The sequence below is a fragment of the Macaca fascicularis genome, chromosome 2 (genome assembly GCF_037993035.2).
Source record: "Macaca fascicularis isolate 582-1 chromosome 2, T2T-MFA8v1.1".
NCBI lineage: Eukaryota > Metazoa > Chordata > Mammalia > Primates > Cercopithecidae > Macaca > Macaca fascicularis.
Genome location: NC_088376.1, coordinates 53,082,261 through 53,091,289, shown reverse-complemented (window position 1 = coordinate 53,091,289; position 9,029 = coordinate 53,082,261). Strand labels below are relative to the sequence as shown.

At 41.1% G+C, this 9,029-nt stretch overlaps 1 long non-coding RNA gene across 1 annotated transcript; it reads left to right on the top strand.

Annotated features, from left to right (window-relative positions):
* Positions 1–441: 441 nt before the first annotated feature.
* On the top strand, positions 442–8,628 carry LOC123571879 (uncharacterized). Its single transcript, XR_006696175.3, has 2 exons — positions 442–533; positions 7,718–8,628. It is a non-coding gene; the product is annotated as an uncharacterized lncRNA (long non-coding RNA).
* The last annotated feature ends 401 nt before the right edge of the window (positions 8,629–9,029 follow it).

Sequence of the window (9,029 nt, the reverse complement as noted above, 5' to 3'; positions counted from 1 at the left end):
GGGAAATCAATCAGAGATTGACCTTTGCTAGACAACCTCTAGTGTCTTGTAAACGTTATTTAAATTTTAAATTATTTGTCTTTTCAAAATCATGGGCTTTGGCACTAAGTAGTTTTGGCCTTGACTGTAAGCGTTGTCAACACTGAACACCTGGATAAAGTATTAACCTAGCAGAGACTCAATTTACTAAAAATTAAAGAGTAACAGTAATATCTACTTTACATGGTATCATGAGAATTCAGTGAACATATATAAAATTTTATTACAAGGTACAGCACATAAATATAATTTTATTCCTCTTTTTTCCCTCTTTTTTTCCTCCAACTAGGGGCCAAATTTAGCTAACATTTACTGAGTGATTATTATGTGTCATGTACTAGTTTAAGCATCTTATACATATTAATTTATTTACATCAGTTCTGTATACTATTGTTCTCTCTTTTACAGATGGAGAAATCAAGGCGCAAAGAGGTTAAGAAGCTTGCCCAGGGTTTGCCGGGACATAGATGGGAGTACTAATTCACAACTAGATGGTAAACTTTTCAAGGCAAAACCAACTGTATACTAAATTTCTTTCTTTCTTTCACAGGGCCTAGCATGATGTCATCCATACGTAGGTGTTCAATAAGTGCTGATTTTATTCCAGGAGCAGAGGCAATTAAGCTAGGGTTGCAATAGTTAGGGAGCCAGGAGGTCCACATGGTCAAAATAGCAGCTGCTTTCACCAAGGGCAGTAATGTGTGCCTCTCGAATGTGGATGCAAGGTCCTGGTAACTGAGGGATGGGCTGCTGTTGGAAGATAGAGCAGAGAGCAGCCAGCTATCTTGGGGAGGGGTGAGGAAGGAAAGAGAACTTGAGCTGGGAGGCCAGCAATGGTGGAAAGCTCCCCAAGTGAAGCTTGAGCTCCTCTCTCAGCAGTCCTCCTGACCTTGAGGAGACAGTAAATCTCACTCCATCCTGTGGTTATACCACTGAAGCATCTTTAAAAATACTTAGTCCCAAACGATGGGCCCTTTCCTGCTGCTTTTCTTACCTGAGCCAGCAACCTCAGAGCTTTCTGGGATTTCTGTTAAAAACACCAAGATCCTTCTCTACCAACACAACTGTCGCTCACGCCAAGCATGGGACATATGGCCGAGCATCTGGGAGGGAGAAGATGGGCCAGGAGTGCTGGCAAGCGGCACATGCTTTCATTATAATGGATGTGTCACAGTAAATCATTTTGTAAATGTCCCCCTCCCCTCTGTGCTGCATAGCAAAACATAAAGGAAGACGAATTACCCACAGCTCCACAATGCTGGTTGAATATGCCAAAGCTTGTGCCTGAGACACTTACTGACATTTCCTTAAATATCTTTTTAATATCTTGGCCAGGTCGGGCATACCAATGGCATTACAGAGCTTGCAAATCAATACCCCAGCTGTTTTGGTTTTTTAATAAAACTGAATGTGATCTATTTTAAACGATTGCCTTCCGCCCCTCTAATTTTCTACAGGGCTTTCAGAGAGCAAGACTGTGGGCAGCCCTGAAGTCAGGACTTGGCTCTGAAAGGGTAGTTGTTCCTTTTGGGGGTAGGGATAGAAATTAAACATTTGCTGGATTACTGTCGTCATTTTTTCCTAGTCCTCTAGTCTCCCAAATCTAGTGATCTACATGATTTATAGGACCAATTTGTGGTTTGCTGCTGCGTTTAAAAAATGAGTTTACCAAAATGTTGCGGAAGAATCTAAAGGGTTTAGCTTCTACAAATCAAATTGATTTCTCCATTTGGGATCAGTCCAAGTGATTTATTCATAATTTTATTAGAGATCTTTTCCTAAGGAAATTCTTTGTCTCTCATTATCACCATAAAGAAAATGAAAAGAACTTCTACCAAGAATTCAGTCGTATGCATGTGACTTTTGCCCCTTGGAAAACTGGAATATGTAAAACTGTCATCAACAGTAACCATCTTGGTTACTGGACATCCACAGCCCTCAATAACAACAAGAATTCCTCATGCAAATAGGGAGGTGGTCCTGTCACATTTGGGGTCCCAGTAGGCAGAAAAGCCCAATCAAAATACCTATAAATCAGAGTTTTATAAAGATATTAGTTGACTGCTACTTATGTGGGTCATAAATGTGACACCACAATAAACAATCAAGTTTCTTTGAGGATGTATTTGAGGACTCTTTTATTGGCTTTGAGAAATCACAGTACTTCCATCAGGAAAGTCTCATCTGCTTGTGCAGTTTATTGCTTTTATTTTCTGTAGTTTATACTAAGTGTCTAAGCTTTTTTCCTTCCAGTATTTTTCCTGGGCTACATTAGTGCAAGTCCATGTTTTCCCTGGGCCAGCAGGACCACAAACCAGATTAAAACAAAAAGGGAGCTGGAGCCTCGGCTGGGCCCCTGGAGAGGCCTCCTCCCTCTGCCTTCCCCACCCCTGACCTCTCACAAACCAGCTTTGAAGCAACTGAAATTTCTCTCTTTCTTTCTTTCTTTTTTTTTTTCCTGACCACAGGCAAAATCCTGTCTCCCTGGTTCTCTGAAAGTTATCCATTCCTGAATTTTACCCTTAACCACAGCGGAGGAAAGGGAATAGCTGAGGTCAGGAAATATGGAAAGAATGTTAACAATTTACCACTAAAATATACATTAAGATTATTTTCAGCAAGTGTAATCCCCACATTGAACTTCTAAATCTAGAATTCTCCTGTCATGTGACTATATTCACATTTATGTGTGCCCCTTTCAGCCTCAATTCATCCCTTCCTGAATGAGCTCTCTGTGAAAGGTAGGACTGAGTGAAAATAGCCAAGTGAAATCTCCAAGTTTCCCTCCCTAGTCAACACTGATTACAAATGTTGAAGTGGTTAGATGAAAGCAGTTGTCTTTTACGTGAGCTAGCGCACAAATATCATCAGAGATTTTAAGAGGCATAAAAATAGAGGTAAAAATAGACACACAGGTCATACTTTCAATCAGACAGCTAGTTCTGTTATAGAAATCCAAAATCATAAATGTTTAGATGCTGTTTAGAACAAAAGGAATGAACCAGGGATATCTCATCTCGGGTACTTTTAAGATCGTCACAGAATGTTAGCATTAGAAAGAAACAAAGAGAATCTTTCATTCAACTTCTTCGTTTTATATAGGACACAATTAACAATAATTACTATTGCCAGTGTATATGTATTTTTCTATTTAATTATTACAACAACCCTAGAATGTGTCACTTCCATTTTGTGGAGAAGGAAAAGAGAGGTGAAGGAACCCACCCAAGGTGAAGAGGTAGAGGTAGGATTCAAACTTGCGCATTTTGGTTCCCATTCAAACATCAAATTAGAGGCCCTCCAAGGACTTGAACTCATTTCTCTCAGAAACCAAGCAGTCTTTGTCCTACTGGGGCAAGTAGATGGCTGCTAACTGCCTGGCTTTATCCACCCCTGCTTTGCACCACGTCTCACCCTCACGCTGGCCTCAGGTTGGTTTGGAGTGGCTGTCATGGTCTAAGATGGATCTGCCTTTCCCCAAGGGCTGGGGCCAGTGCCTCCCCAGACACGCATGCTGCGCTGCATCTGTCGCTAATGGGATTTCCAGATTTCTCCCTCTTCATGAGTCCCCATTTGGCAGCCTTGCATATCTGTGAATCTAATGTCTGTGTGTAGTCGTGCTCCTCAGCTGTTCCAGTTTGGCAAATAAGTGATGACGGCTGTGGCCAGGTTAAATCTGAGGGCAGAATTACTGTGAGTTTAGTTTTCTGAGTCTATCTTTGCAGGGACTGAAGCTACCTTGAGAATGTGATGTGTGATGTAATCATGATGGCCCTGGACATGTCCTAGACTCATCTTCTTCAGTTACTAAGCACTTCATGTATTGTTTCTTTGTAGGTGAACTTTCCTTAAGGGGTGTAGTCCCTCTTTTTCCCTTTTTTTCTTAAGTGGCATAGTTTTTTTTTTTTTTTTTAAGTGACATAGTACCTGGGAGGTCACTGTCTTGTTTAATTTTGTCTCTCTTATATATTACCTAGCTTACGGCATTAAACTTTGAAAATCAACAAATGATTATTACATATAAGAAGGAATAGGCCGGGCATGGTGGCTCACGCCTGTAATCCCAGCACTTTCAGAAGCTGAGGTGGGTGGATCACTTGAGGTCAGGAGTTTAAGACCAGCCTGACCAACATGGCAAAACTCCATCTCTATTTCAAAAATACAGAAATTAGGTGGGTGTGGTGGTGCATGCCTGTAGTCCCAGCTACTCGGGAGGCTGAGGCAAGAGAATCACTTGAACCTAGGAGGCAGAGGTTGCTGTGAGCTGAAATCATGCCACCGTACTCCAGCCTGGGCAACAAAGCAAGACTCTGTCTCCAAAAAAAAAAAAACAAGGAAGATTGTAGTGAAGTCCTCTGACCCTCTGTGTAGTAGACATTTGTTATTTCATGGCTACTCACAATCCCAGTAAGCCCTGCTTCCTGTTAGAGCATGGTCTCCTCTCATGGCGAGAGCTCTTAGCAGTCAAAAAATCGAAGTACACTACCCATTTCCCACTTCAAAATCTGAAGGGAAAAGTTTGTTTCATATGGTTGTTATGAGTATATTTGATCAGTTAATTTAGAAATAACAGATAAAACATGTGGCAACTGCTAGTATTAGCTCTTCTACTTGTTCTTCTTCTTCATCCTGTTCTTGTTTGCCTTCTCATTTTTGTTGTTATTAGTAGTAGTGTTATCCTCTGCACAGCCAGGACAAGGGTACTTGACCTAAACTTTGCCACTCAGATTCCTTGGAATATTGAATGTTGTATGGTTGACACAAGGACAGAAGATACAGTTAGTTTTTTTAATTGTGAAATATAACACAAAAATGCAAAAGCGACATGAAAGATTTGCAAATAACCAAAAGCAAATGCCTATGTAGCAGCATTGTCCAGTTTATGAATCCACCAAAGTCTTCTATATGCTCTTCACCAGTCAAAACCATCTTCTTCCCTCAGGGACAGCTTCAAGGGTTTTGGACCCTGCAATCATACAGGGCTCCGTGCTCAGAAGGGTCCCGTGCTTGGTTTAACATCTGCAGTTGCCTTCTTGAAATTTTTTATAATTTTTGAGCAAGTGGCCCTGCATTTTAAGTTTGTTCTGAGTCCCACAAATTATACAGCTAATTCTGCCTTCACTCTTAAGGTGACCATTATCCTGACTGTTGTGAGGATGATTTTCTTGCTTTTCTTTATAATTCTACCACCTGTATGCATCCGGAGCTCTTTCATCCTCAAGGTATGTTCCGACATGCTATTCCTGCTTAAAGTCAGTCAGTAGACCACAGATGTTCCAGTGACTGACTCTTTCAATATTCTCCTTTGCTTAGATTTGCCAGTGTTGATTTCTGTTGCTTGCAACCAAAGGAACATAACTAGTATCGTCGTTTTTCTAAAAGACTTTTGATAGAGAAAAAGATAGCGTGTAATAATTGTCTTTGTTTTATTCCTTTCTGCACAAAGTCTTATGAAAGTTCCACAGATGTAAGATTTATTTTAAAACTAACATTCTGACGAACTTATTTTCCAGCAGAAAAAGTTAAAACTTGAAGTTGTTAACGTAGTTACCTATATTTAGAAAAATGTTACCTTCGGCACAAGCCATGAAGCCCAAAATGCCTGCCAATGACAATATGTTTTCTTCTCAGAAAAGTTGCCAGAGGTTGTTAGTGGATCACCACAGGTTGCTAGTGGATCACCACAGGTTGCTGGTGGAGAACTCTTCCCCATGACATGTGGTTGAGATGGGATCCCCAAATTGCTAGCTACACATGTATCCTCAGCCTCCTGGCCTCAGTGATTAGAGCAGGGATAGGTGAATAACCCAAACAAAACCAATAACGATTCTCCCGAGGAGTTTTCTGCCTTGAGCTATCAGGGAAGATGATTTCAGGTCTTTGGGTTGGGGCTCAGGGTGTCAAGGTATGGGAAAACCCTCCTACAGCAATAGAGACAGTAGAGACTAAAACCAAACAGCGCACACACACATAGTGGTAAGCAGAAGCCATGAGGCAGTAAAAGCTATGAGGTGTCAAGGGAGTTAGTAGTTGAGATGTTGGCACAAAAGCAGAGGCAGAGAAATGCTGGCTGCCAGACTTCTCTTGAGTCGCTGGGGTTACTGTGATGCCTTTAGAGATATTTCAGTGCTCTATGAAGCTTGGCTTGGCCAGTGTTAAGATGGCTTCCTCTGCTTCCTTACTTCCCTGCGCATCCTAAAATAAACTTCCTACATCTATCTCAGCCCTGATCATCAGAATTGGTGTCTATAACGAAACATATGTACAAACCTTGGCACTGGTTAACTGGACTTGAGACCTAAAATGAACCCTTCTCCATGCTTAGTCAACCATTGTTCTTTCTAAGAGTGGAGCTCATTTATGCTCAGTCCCTACAACTCAGGGGTAAGTGAAACAGCTGAAAACCAGAAACATCAAATGATAATCCAATGAAGAGGACCTAGAAATAATTACCTGCTACACTGGAATGCTGACCTGGTGATTCTGGAATTCTTTTTTCTCCATTTCTACTCTCTCCATTATATTTTAGGCTTCCAGAAAGCTTCCTGTGGATTGAAGTGGGCCTCCCTGCTTGCAATATTGCTCCTTTTAAGTCCATTCTCCACAGAGCAGTCAAAGCAATCATGATCAAATTAATAACAAAGTGACTACCTATTGCTCTCAGGATGTGGCCCAAAAATGTTAGTTCACATGTTAGGTTGTTTATGATTTGGCTCTTGTTTACATTCCCAGCCATATTCTTCCCACCTCTCCTCACCTCTATACCATCCCTTACATTCTCTGCTCTAAACTTGAACTCACTCTTTTGTCTACTTACCTTTTGCACACATTTTCTTCTGCCTTGAATGCCTTCTTTCACTCCGTCCCCTTTCCTTCTCCTACTCTTCTTTAAGGCCTTAGTTTAAATGTCCCTTCCTCCAGAAAATTTCCCCTGAATTCCAAAGACCACGGTTCACAAACATGCGCTCTGTAGAGTTCTTTTTTAAAATAAAATTGCCCTTTAACTTGTCGGTCTTTAACTTGGCTGTAAGTTTCTTTAGGATGACTGGCACATAGTTGATGCACAAATGAATTTACAAGATTAGAGGAAACAACAGAATGTTTCTACTCTTGCAGCCAGAGTCCAGGGCTATGGTGTGGGTGAACAGAGATCAGAGAATTGGACTAGCAGTTGGGGCAAAATACGAGGCCAAGAATCCCACCCACTGATCTAACAAGAACACTAGGAACCATGAATTACTCAGGAATTGCCATCTTGATTAGTTTAGTTTAAGGCAAGTCCCCAAACCCATCCATCTCCTTTTCTTGCATATTTTAGCTGAAGGCAAATAACAGCTTTTCCCAAATGGTCAATACTTACATGTAAGACAACTTGTCTATTTCATAATTTCTCAAAACAAAAGCAAAATCAGTCCAACTAGGATGCCTGGTGAGCTGTAGTTAGAAGCTTGGCTTGGGAATCCATTGTTTTGAAATTGATTGGACTGGCAGTAGAACAAAGTACAAATGGTTAAGCAGATTCCTTAAATTCTGCTAAAACAAGAGGAAAGATAAGAAAACCAGGAATGTCACCTCCATCCTGGCCAACGTAGAAGAGGTAATAGGTGAATGACAGTATATTTTGAATCCATTACAGAATGTTGGTTTGTTTTCTTGTTTAATGGCTTTCTTTCTTTAGGAGAACCTGATACAAGCAAGCAGAACTCCGGAAGGCAACATCTTGAGAGCCCTGAAGTGACAATGGGATTCTGGGAAAGTCAATTCCCGGAGCCCAGTCTCTTTATCTGCAAAATGGAAATAATTATTACAATGGAGCCTCTCCTGCCTGCTGGGCGGCATCACAGGAGACAGTGTTTTGGAAAGTCCTCTGTATGTTCGAAGTAGCATTAACACCACCTCCCCCTGCCCCCAGCCAATAAGGGCCTACAAAAGAAACAGCCAGGGAAACTGAGTCGGTAAGCACTGGATTTGGGAGTTTGAGTATTTCCAAGCAGAAGTCATGAGGTCAAACTTTGTAATACTAATAAATAGGAAGAAGCACAGGAATCCCATTTCTTTGATCAATTTATTAACTTTTTAGTAAATTCTCTCTCATCAATTGTGCTATAATGATTTTGCATCCCAGATAGTTTTATACAATATCTTGTGTTTCATGCTCCTTGTTCATCAATATAATGCAGTTAGTTGGCAAAACAGTTACAGGAACTGAGGTTACCCTTTCTATTCAGCACAGAGTGGAGATATGGAAGGAACGTCCAGGAATATATTTCTGCCTGGGTTTCGAGTAAAGGTGGCCACTGGCACCAGTTAGGGCTGGAACTCTGGGTAATTATGGGGCATGCACACAGCTCCATCCCTTTACCATAGCAGACATCAGTGATCTACCACAGCACCTTTCCCCTTCTTAGACCTGGAGATGGCCTCAGAGCCCTTCCCAACACAGTGGTAACTGGATCAGATCACAGTGAAATGCATTCGTCACGCCATGTCTAGGCACTGATCAGAAGCCATGACTCTCATTATCAAACTGTTAAGCAGCTATTAGGTGATGCCCTAATGCCCTACTGAGAAAATTAAACCAGTAACTTACAGGTTTATGACTTATTCTTTCATTTTTTGAGCTCTTACTGGTTGCACTTAATTCAAACAAAGAAAACAGGGTAGCAGAGTTAAACCAAATGCTTGGGTTATAATTCCAAAGTTCTTTTCTCTTCTTCCAGCCACACAGGATATTTGATCCTTCTAATGCCTTTAACTGTTGGCTTCAAACAACTGTGAAGAAGAGAAGGAAATCTGACACTTTAGCTGGATGATGTTTATACAGATGCAGCTTCTTCCTTCACATATTTGGTTAGGAGGAGCTCAGTGAGCTGGAGGCTGAATCTCAGGAATGTTTAAATAAAGTGACATTGACACAGACCCTGAGCAACATTTGCAAACTCCATTCTAACCTCACTTAGAGTTGAGGTTCTTAATCTTTGTTGGACATG